The sequence below is a fragment of the Frieseomelitta varia genome, unplaced genomic scaffold, assembly GCF_011392965.1.
Source record: "Frieseomelitta varia isolate USP_RPSP 00005682 unplaced genomic scaffold, Fvar_1.2 scaffold_861, whole genome shotgun sequence".
NCBI lineage: Eukaryota > Metazoa > Arthropoda > Insecta > Hymenoptera > Apidae > Frieseomelitta > Frieseomelitta varia.
In genome coordinates, this window is record NW_025110658.1 from 26,089 (window position 1) to 37,658 (window position 11,570).

Sequence of the window (11,570 nt, forward strand, 5' to 3'; positions counted from 1 at the left end):
AAGTATAAAAAAAAAAAAAAAAAAAAAGACGGAGAAAGGAAAAGAAAAACTGAAATCGATCCAGCTTTAAGAGAATTAGACAGCGCGGAGGAGAGAGTCGTCCCGCCGAGCGGGGTCACGCGCTCGATTCTAATTGTACCTTTTAGCTTTAGGGCTCTTGCCCGTTCTCTCTCTCTCTCTCTCTCTCTCTCTCTGGAAAGAACAATAACACGTTGCGCGCCGGTGTACGTCCCTGAGCATGGCGGTGGGGGCGATATAACGAAACGGGGCAAAAAGTGGGGTGGTGGCTTAACGGTAGCGGCGGTGGCGGCGGCGACAACGACAAAGGAAGATGTGCAGGTGGTACACACAGAAGAGAGCACGGCGCCAGCATCGTCCTCGCGAAATCATGAATGAAAACGGGCGAGCGGCCAGCACTACTGCGTGCTATCATCATCTACAGCCACCGCCGCCGTATGGATCTCCTCTCGTCTCTCCCTATCAAATGCATAGAGACCGGCCAAACAGCTCTCCTCTCTCTCTCTCTCTTTCTCTCTTTCTTTCTCTTTAGCAAGCCTCGCGCGGTAGTAGCGATAGTAGCTGTGCCCCGCTTGTCTTTTGTCCGCGTCGCTGGGAAAAGGCGATTCGCTCTCACCGACACCGCGGCCCTTCTTCATCACCGGCCAACGAAGGGCAGCGCCAGTTTGTACAGCCGTGATGTGAATGACATCCCCCCGCCGTTTAGTTCAAGAGGTTTATTTAGTTGTCGCCTACCCGACGCATCTTATTAGGGAAAATTTCATGCTTGCCCCTTTATGGGACATTGTGTTTCTGGGTCGTACGGAGAAGAGTTGTATCAACGGCGGTTGTCGAGAGCCAAGAACCGAAAAGTTTATCGCGTGTCTTTAAATTTCCTTGAATCTCGATACGATCTCGATAAAATTGTGAAAGTCTAAGTGGCAGGTGTAGTAACGAGGAATATATCGAATTGCGAATTCTTGCGAATTGATTTTCTACAGCCACAGGTATTAAAGATGTTCGATAAATCAACTGAGAGGAAAATTACAAATAAAATGAAGCATAATACTATGATACTATATGATAAAATAAATATAATAATTAATATGATAAAAATTATATAATAATTAATATGTAATGGCATAATACGTTAACTAGGTAAAATGAAATTTGAAAGTACAAGCATACAGCTACGGTGCAATATTTAAATGAGGCAGCATTGTAAAGAATTATAGCCAAATGAAATGAACAAATGCTTAGTAAAATTTTCAACAAACTAAATAAATATTTATTTTTATAATTGTTACAATTATTCTCGTTACACCTTCATTCACTCTGCTTCATTTATTTTCGACGTATTCGAAATACACTTTAAACAAAATTCGTCGACATCTGGTTATCTTTCAAATTCTTTCAAATGTACATTAACATTACAAGCGACGTACAAGTTTTAAATTAAGTCAAATAAGAGAACAACTTACGGTTCACTTCAATATACACTCTGCTATTTTATAATGAACCACTAATTAATAAAACATCGATCGCTCGAAAGTTTAAAACATCCAAAACGTTCTCGAAACTGTTTTATATGCAACAATCTGCAATTAAAAACAAAGGTTCCTCGAGACGCTACGTCACTTGAAAATTGCACAGCTGTATGCTTATATTCTTATATTATACTAAATCATAATAAATTCTAATCATTATTAAATTTTATTTTAATATTATACCGTGCAACACTAGCTTTAAACATTTTATTTGGCAATTATTAATTTCAAAATCCCAACAAAACGTTCTCATCAATTATAAATTTCTTCTCTCAAGTAAGTAAATTGATACGAATATTATGTTTCAATATTATGTTTGACATGTGGCATGTACACGATTTAAAAAAATACAAAATTAAACTTCCATGTATCTTTTGCGCTAGTTACACCAATTAAAATGTACATTATGATACGTGTGATGTAAGACATCTACATAGATTATGTAACTTGTGATAAGTTGATTAGTACGCTATTATTTGTTAGTTCGCTCAAATAAAAAATAGACATGATAATTCTACGTGTACTAAATTATCCTAATCTTAATGTGTTTTATTTCTCTTTTAATTTAAAAAAATTTGTAATCCTTGGTGCAAGAAGCGTTTATTTTAAGCGTTCTGTTATTTAGTGAAATATTCTTTAGAACAATATATTTAAAACAATATTTCAATAATTTATTCTATACTTGTTTAACCTTTCAAAGTATCATTATTGTTCAGAAATTCTTAGGATTTTACTTAGTGAAATCACTTTGCAAAATTATAAAATTTATATAGACTTAGATTTTCTTTTCACATATCAATTTACTTCCACGAACAGTTCGTTATAATTGCGAAGTTCGTAGAAATTATACATAGGCCATATTATTCAATGACATACTATTCTAATGAATCGATCATTAGTCATACTTAATGGGCACACTAACAATTATTTGATACACAACTATTAATGTATATAAAACTATTGAAACTTTCAACTATTATCGATCGATCAGGTAAATTTTCAAGGCTGGCATCAAAAATTCCCGACTCTTCGTTCATTTTCAATTCACTGGACGAAATACTAAAAATTCCAATAAAATAAAATTTTATGCGACAAAGAATGACGCAGTTAAGTATATATGCGTCTGTGTTGTTTAAAAATATGTGCCAATTAGCGTTCGATCAATCGAAAAGTCATGAGGGTGACAAAAGTGTATTCGAAATTTTCACCTACGAATGAAACAACAAATAATTATTTATATATATATATATCTCTTAATTAAATAAGTACAAATTTTCTACTGATTCTCGTGGAGAAGACAGGACTGATGAAGAGACATTTTTATCACACGAACATTCGAAAGTTGAAAATGGAGAAGGGGACGAAGCGCTCCAAAGTTCCCCGCTCAAGTTTGAAGTAAGTAAGTTTAGGTTATTTGTGCTATAATTAAGAAAACGTACAAATAATTATTTATTGTTCAATTAATCGAATTACCGAATTATTGATATAACCGGCAATTTTGCTAAAATAATTCTAAAACTCACGACTGACAAATAAATATTTACTCAATAGTATACTGTTCTTCATGGACTGGACGCTCAAAGAACATGATCATAAAGTGATACCGACGTATACCACTCCGGTGATATTCAAATATGAAATGCCTCAAGAGACTTTTGAGCCGTGGAGTGTATGCGCGTTGACTTTATGGTCGTTGAATGCCGAAGAATTCGATTAGCGAGGCCGACGGGGCACGGTGTAGCACGGTAAATTGCTATGAAAGACAGGGCTGCCACGGGCCTCGGAGCCCTGGTTTAAAAATAAAGGACACATCATGGAAGGACAAGAGGAAGAAAGATAGACAGAATGCGCCGAATGACTCACGCGAGCGAGATATGCGAGAGGAAGTTTACCCGACCTTCCCAGTCTTCTAATAAATGGCGAATACCAGATTCTCGAAATACAAATATTCCATTCGGAGGTACGCATGCGAGAAATCAGCTATCAAACTTGCTCAACTGCCGCACCCTCTCTACCGAAACCTGTTACTTCGACGTTCTCTCTCAAGAATTGTAAGCCTGCAAGATACCGAAACGCGTACGATTAAATAAAGTTCGCATTACAATAGTTCAGAGCGCAATAAGATCAGAATATTTAGGAAATAGTCGCGTCTTTGTTGCAAAGACTTTTTGCATTTTTGGTATCAGATATGAGAAATGTATATATATATATATATATATATAAAACTTTTTATGGAATATAAATGTCAATAATTGCGTTACGACGTTTGATCTGTGAAAATTAGAATACTATACATTGGAGTGTTTAATAGTTTGTTTGAGATTATTAAGGATTGCGTCTCTCATAATTTCTTGTGGTTATCATCAAATTATATTGTTATATAGGTATATGTAATTGCAAAGAGAACGAGTTGATCAGGGTATTACCCGTTGAAAGTTAATAGTTTAGAAATTAGTACCTTCCATTCCATACTTTCTACAAATGAATCAGTATATTTTGATATAATATATAGTGTGTAATTGTCATTTGATAATTGGGAAATAATTTAACATTTATAAATTATTGATACACTGTTGAACTGGCAATAAACCAGAAAAACTTCAAATAATAATAACCGTATCATTTAACTTCATAAAATAATTCAACAATTAGTATATCAAAAATGTTTAATCTACTTGTATGCAAACGTGCGCTAATAACGCAGAAAGGTATTACAAACAAACGATTGTTTTATGTGATTCAGATCCACTGATATTTTCAAACGATCATCTCTATGAAATTTAAATGGAGTTTCTTCCACACGAACCTGGCGACTGAAACAAAGATAATTTTATCAAACTCTCTCCTCCTGTGCATCGCGTATGCATATTAAAAAGATGCCTTCATCGTCAGTCTTATAAAAAAAAATATTTATATTCCCGAGCTATTTAAACGCACGAGCTATTTAAATACTCGCCGCGTTCCCACGATCCAAGCAACAATCCTCCATCCTCCGTTGATACTTCGCTTAACACACCTTGCCCGCAGGAATTTCCATGGCGAAAAAAAAAGAAGAAAAAAAAAAAAAAAATAGAAAAAGAAAGAAAATAAAACGTTATCCATCGTTTATCCGCGCTGTTGCAAAATAATCAGCGCCCCGGCATCGCGAGCGAACACGGTTCACGGTTCTCGCCTGTGCGCGAAACAGTAATACGAAAATGGCAAAAACAAAACGGCGAAAGACAAAAAACGATTGAATGAACGGGACAAGCGGATGACGGAACACGGCGGGGGAGAACGGGGGGAGGGAGGGGAGGGAGGACGGTGAGGAAGAAGAGGGGAAGGTGGAGAAGGAAGAAGCGAGGAGGCGAGGAAAGAGAGACGAGAAGCGAAGTCGAGCGGAGAAAGAGCGTGTAAAGGGGTTGTGCAAAGCGTAGTACAATAACCGTATATATACTACGCTCTCCTTGCCTCATCGACCTAAAACCAAGTCGAAACTCGGCGAGAGTGGCGATGGAGACGCCGACGCGGCGTGGTTGTAACTTGGTGTAGAATCGGGGCTGCGAACGGGCCAACCGGGTATCGAATGAGCGAGCGAGCGAGCGAGAAACCCGAGACAATACGTGTGCGAAAAAGAAAACGAGAGGATAAGAGAAAGGAGTAGGAAGAGAGCAGCAGCAGCGGTTAAGCGAGAGAGCAAGCTAGCCAGCCGGGCAAACAAGTTAATGAATGAATGAACGAACGAACGAACGAACGAAGGGACGAACGAACGAACGAACGAACGAACGGATGGACGGACGGACGGACGGAATAGTGGGCGGGGCACAGCCGACGTTCTTCCGTCGTATTTTCCGCGTCGCCGTCACTGGCCGCCGTTAACCGCCGTTGCCGCTGGCGTTCCACGCTCTAATCGAGTTTGAGAAGAAACCAGTGTAGAGGAAAGCCAATGGAAATCGGCAGCCGAGACGCCTTACCAAGAGAACCTGTCGACCACGCGTGTGCGTGGACGTTCGGACCTAACCTCCGGGTGATCAACGTGTGTGCTACACTGCTGCTATTGATTTTGTACCCGAGTACCCCGTGGACTTCACACCACGGAACCGATGATACTTTGATAATTAACCGATCAATTTTTTCGCTCGTCGTCTTATATACCTTTTTAAATTGTTTCGTTAATGTTTTTTTTTTTTTTCTTTTTTCTTTCTTTCTTTTCTTTTCTTTTTTTTTTTTTTTTTTTTATTAGAACATTGTTGTTGGAATGAGTTATTTCGATCTGTTGAAATGCGGGAACATTGTTTCAACAGATTGTTTTTTTTTTTTAAATTTGTCGTGATGCAATCAGCTCGTGACAAAGAAAATTAAAACTGTTGTTTTTGAGATTATATTGGACTAGCAACTATGCGCATGTCCATTATAAATTTACAAAATGGGTAGAAATTGATCAGTTCGGGTTCCAGAGAAACATGTTTACCGTTGTTCGTACGTTGGCGAAAATAAAACGGCGAAATATAGAATGTAGACTAGAACGTGAAATGTAACACCCAAAAACGTAAAAATAGCCAATCGGAGAATTTTCAAATAGAATAGAAGCACGTTTGGCGGAATGCAAATTAAATTCCGATAGAGATATGTCGAAAGTTTAATAACAAATACAAATACAATCGCTGCGAAAAAATGTAATTATAACATACAAGTAAATTTTTACGTCCGCGCGGGCAGCGATGTACAATACACGCCCGCATGAACACGATCAGGATTTTAATTAGATGGACATTCAAATTACCCGTATCCGGGTTGCCGAATTTCTACGCTCGTGTTCAACGCTGATTAGAACACACTGCACCCGAGAGACCAATAACACTCAATTTAGTAACTCGTACCTACACAAATGCTTCGATTTTACCAACGACCGATCTTTTTTTTTTTTTTTTTTTTTTTCGAACAGCCAAACGTTAAATCAATCTTTGCAAAACTACAAGCTATATCGCGGATACAAATTGCAATATTTTCACGAAAGAGAAGAAGGGAAAAAGTTTGTTCTAAACCATTCTCCAGAAAATTTTAACACAGAGAGAGAGAGAGAGAACTTTCGTTCGAAAATTTGTAACTTCCTACAGGTCGCGTTGTGGCACTGTGGAAACGAGATTTTTTACGTTACAAGCGTTTCGACGCGTACGTTGCGAATTTTTCGACTGGAAGAGATGTGTTGTTACTTTTCTATATGCACGATTTTCAAATGTTGAAACATGAACATTTTCTCCCCGTCGTGTCGGTATAAATGCGTCTGACGCGCATGCGTCTGACGCCTATAGGAAATCCCATCTTTACACAGATATAAAGAATAAGGCTGTTTTAGTAAAAACAGTATTTTTCAAATAAACTTGTTCAATGACTTCGTTCCGAAAGCAGAGAGAGAGAGAGAGAGAGAGAGAGAGAGAATTTTCGTTCGAAAATTGCAGCTACGTAGATTATGTGATCGCTTATGCATTGGAGATTTTCTCCTTTTTCTTTTTTGTTGTTCCTCTTGCTTTTATTTGTCGTTTCCTCGACCTCGATCTCTCTTGTAAAACGACGATTTCGTAAGAAATTTTAATTACAACACTCTGTTCCAACTCTGATCATAGCGTATTACTCTAATTCTAATTACAACGGGATTATCGATGGAATCTCGTTCGTTCGAATTCCATTTATTTGAATCGAATTTCAGCCGATGCCCTGCTAAATGAACTCTTGCTGATTGAATCCACGTATTATTGAACTCCCAACTGGCCGAAAGGATCGCCAGAGTAGAGGGTAGAACTCCTCTCAGACGAACACCAATTATTACACTATAATAATCTATAATAATCCCCAGACAAGTTCCTATCAACAAAAACTCTGTCACTCTTTCGCCGAACGGATAATTAAAAAAATAGGCGATTTCCAACCTGACAAGTGTTAGCGTCGAGAGCGATTGAAATTAGTTTACCGAGAGATCCACGATCACGAGGAGTATGTATCGTTCAAATAATTGTTCGCATAATCGCAGATGTACACAGAGGTGGGATGCATCGTCTATTGATCCTCGGTTGAGACGTAGATGTTGAGAAAGTAGTCTGGCCGGGTATCAGGAACTGTAACATTCAGGTTGTTCCGTGCGGAAGGTTTCCAGGGCGGTGGAAGCTCCATCGTCGCCGCCGCCACCGCCATCGCCATCGCTATCGCCACCGCCAGCACCAGGGGTGGGTCGATAGATGCCGACGTGGAAAGCAGGAGCGCTTTAGCCATCCCAGCCGCAGCAGCACCACCGCCCCGATATATATTTGCGCGCTACCCTTCTCTCTGTCTCTCTTTTTCTCTTTTCCTCTCTCTCTCTCTCCTCCCTCTGTCACACGTATTTCCTATAGCGACTCCGTTGCAATCCTTTCCTTTGCCTTCTCTTTGCGTATCAATTTCCCCACAGTGGCTCGCGCGTTTTATTTTTAAATCTCCCTCTCCCCTCCGCCGATCATCGCCCAAAGTACCTGCGTGGCAAAGGTGTCGCGCAGCGACTTTTCTGTTGGTGCAAAAATTAAAGACCACTATCGCTTTCTTTCTTTTTTTAACAAAAAGTAACGCGACTATGTTGTTATTATTATTATATTATATTATATTATTATACCACGCTACCAAGATTAATGTAACTAATATAAGTAAAGTAGAAAGATACAAAGATATTTAATCGTCTGTGCAATTTTAAGCGCGCGTTTGAGATTTGCGATAAGCTTTCATACAGAAAGTGTGAATTTTATTTTGAAACTATTTTTTTTTTTAAATTCAGACAACCACTTTATCCAGCACTGGCTGGAGAATCTCCGCGAGAAGCAATCCAAATCCCTGTCGAGAAAATAAAAACTTTCGTTTCCCTCCCATTGGCAGTCTTTCCAGCGTGTATCAATTTCCCAGGCGATGGCTGCTGCTCGTCTCTTTTACTTTGAAATTTTCCTTTTCTTCGATCGTCGCCCGCTACGCGGCGAAAGTGTCATCACCGTCGCGTCTCGTCTGGAATCGCGGGAGAGTTTTCTTCGAAACTCCGTTTTTCGCCGAGGAAATCAGCTTTCCATCTTTTTTTTTTTTTTTTGCCAAACGACTGATGCAATATTTGCCAATTCTCCCGGCAGCTGCGCGAAACTGCGCGAGAAATTGATAGAAAAAAAGGGAAGAGGGAGGAGGATCTTCGACCACGTGCCTACACACGTCGCGAGGGAGGGTTTGACAATCGATATTAGCACTTTGTAATAGAGAGAAAATATATATCGTAAAGATAAGTTAGAGCAGCGTTGACTAAATTCGCGTCACGGCCAAACGTTATTCAGCTTGACGTGCTGTATCTTCCTTTGACAAATATTTGGCTAATAAACGAACCAGCCTCCAAGGTTTTTCCCCAAGAAAACGAAAGCATAGTCCTCCACGTATTGAACAAAATTTTCGTTTTACTTATATCGTTTATCGCGTATCTGCACTGTTGTATTCTTACACTGTTTACTATGTGTCTGTAACTGTATTATAGAAAGACTATCTTTTATTGAATTGGCGATGCAGGGTGAAAAGTTTGGATATCACACTTCCAAAATTATGTCATTTCATTTGAATGACGCGGAACGATCTTTTTTTTTTAATTGATAAACAGTTATTTTACGATTTTTTTAACATTGTTCATTCCCATAAATAATCTGCGGAGTTTCATGTATTTTTATATTTGTGTGAAGTTTGTTTTACATACTATGCATAATATGATAATCCACTTTCGAAAATATCGTACATTTATCCAATTTGTTGTAATTTTTTATAAATGCATAAAAATTCAGTAAAAAAAGTTTAAAAAAGTTATTATATAAATGTCGTTGTAGAGTATAATCAAAAACTACGTGAATTAACATGTAGCAAAATATTAAACTAACTATGAAATTTAAAAAAAAAAAACAATGAAAATGTATCCAAAGTTTTGGCTCTTAATATATGCCTTGTTAAAAATTGTGTTCTATATATATGTGTGTGTGTGTGTGTGCTTTTCAACAGAAATTTATTTTAAAAATAAAAAAAGAAATATTCAAATGTCCAAAAAAATGTTTAAAGCGTTAAAATAAAAATCGCGGGGCTGGACTTCGATTTCTTTGAATTTTATAAAAAATTGTAGAATCCAACGACGAAGCGATACCGAGCCGATCCTTGGACTTCTTCCTTTTATAGTCACACGATGTTAGATTAGATTTATTAATAATCCCGAGCCTCAAGGCTGAACGAACGAACTTGGTCTACAATTATAGTCGCGATACCAAAACGCGCGGAACGTGAATTGATCGAAGAGAAATGCAAACGAAATGTTCCGTCAGAAGCAACCTGTTGGCCCTTAAAAGGTTAAAAACACGGATAACTCTCGTAATTTTACTCGACGCGTTCGTGAAAACTCGTAAAAGGCGTAATTATTAATAGAATTATTAATGGAATTACCGTGAAGTGAAATACAAATGCGCGACTTTGGCTGAAATATTAACGAACTAAGCGAATAGACGGCGAGGAGGAGGAAAAAAAAATGATCGATATTGGTGAATACCAGAGAAGTTAACGATAATTTTCAATTTACGGATATGTGGTGTCACTCGCTAGCATTGGACACGGTATTAATAATTATACGCTGCAATTTAATTAAACGACCGTACATTGACGCTCCAGCTACTATCGTATTAACGCGTAATTACATAAAGAAAAGTTCAATAATTTGTAAACCAGCAGAGATTTCGTCGCCGTGGTCGTTCGAAGGAGTTGTTGTAAGAATTAATGATTAATTCGTTCGAGTCGGGGGAACGCTGTTTGAAATAATAAATAGCAAAGAATCGATTTCACTTGAAATCGCGCGCTTAACTTTAAAATGTGCCCGACTTGCGCGTTTCTAAAAGTATTTTGCTCGAAATAAAAATGAATTAAATGCTATTCGATATTTATTCGAAGTAACAAATGAATGTTCGTCGTGTGTTTCTAAAAGTATCTTATTCGAAAACATTCGGTCTTTGTGATATAGTCTCGAGATATTTGATTTGTTACTTTAATCTGTTTTACATGTTTGATTGATGATATTACTGGAGATAATGACGAACGTCTCTAAAGAACCATTGTTCTGCCACAGTGACACAATGAATTTTACACACATTTGCACACGTATTATTTTATTTTTTATTTTACTTTCTTTCTGCAAGTTATTCACCTTTAATAACGACTGTTATTTAATTCTGTATATAAAAAAATGATTTTCCCCGTATATTTGAATAAATTGAAATTAAATTAAAACACATCTTGAAATATTGTGTATATACACGTATACAGGATGATTGACGCAACTCGCAACACCTGAATTATGCGTCTAATGAACTAATTAAAGATTAATTAAAATCATCCAATGGGCATTTAATAATGTAAATTCCATTAATCTCACATTGCCTCGTCCGTAAACGATTCAACATTTTCTAACAAAAAAAAGAAAAAAAAAAAAACTTTCATCGACACTTACTTGCTGCAAAAATCATTCGGCAAACTGTACTGAAGCTTCTGATGAAGATGTACAGGTGACACGTGTGCATTTTACGGACGTGAAGTAACATGATGACTGACTAATTCCAGATTGTCGAGAAATCTGTCGTGTGTACTAACACGTGGATTGTACTCTACAGCTTCAAAGACAGCAATTTTCTTCATTGGTACTACTACTTCTGACACGGCTGTTTAATAATTTAAAGCTGCCAGTTTCTCGTAGTATAATTTCTGTAAGTTCTACGTATGGCACCCCGTATCACGCTTTCGACCTCGATCGATGTCGACGCCCAAGTTCGTTTCCAATGGGACGTGAATCGTCGCGTAAACATCGCCGACGCGTAAGTACGGACTGAAACGATAACAAGATTTCCGAATATTCGAAGGGTTTAAATATTACAGTAGTCCCCACTTAAGCGTTCGTCGGTCTATCTATCCCCACCAATCTTAGAATTGGGATTATACATCACTCTAGTGAAACTTTTCGGCACGATATTCACAAAA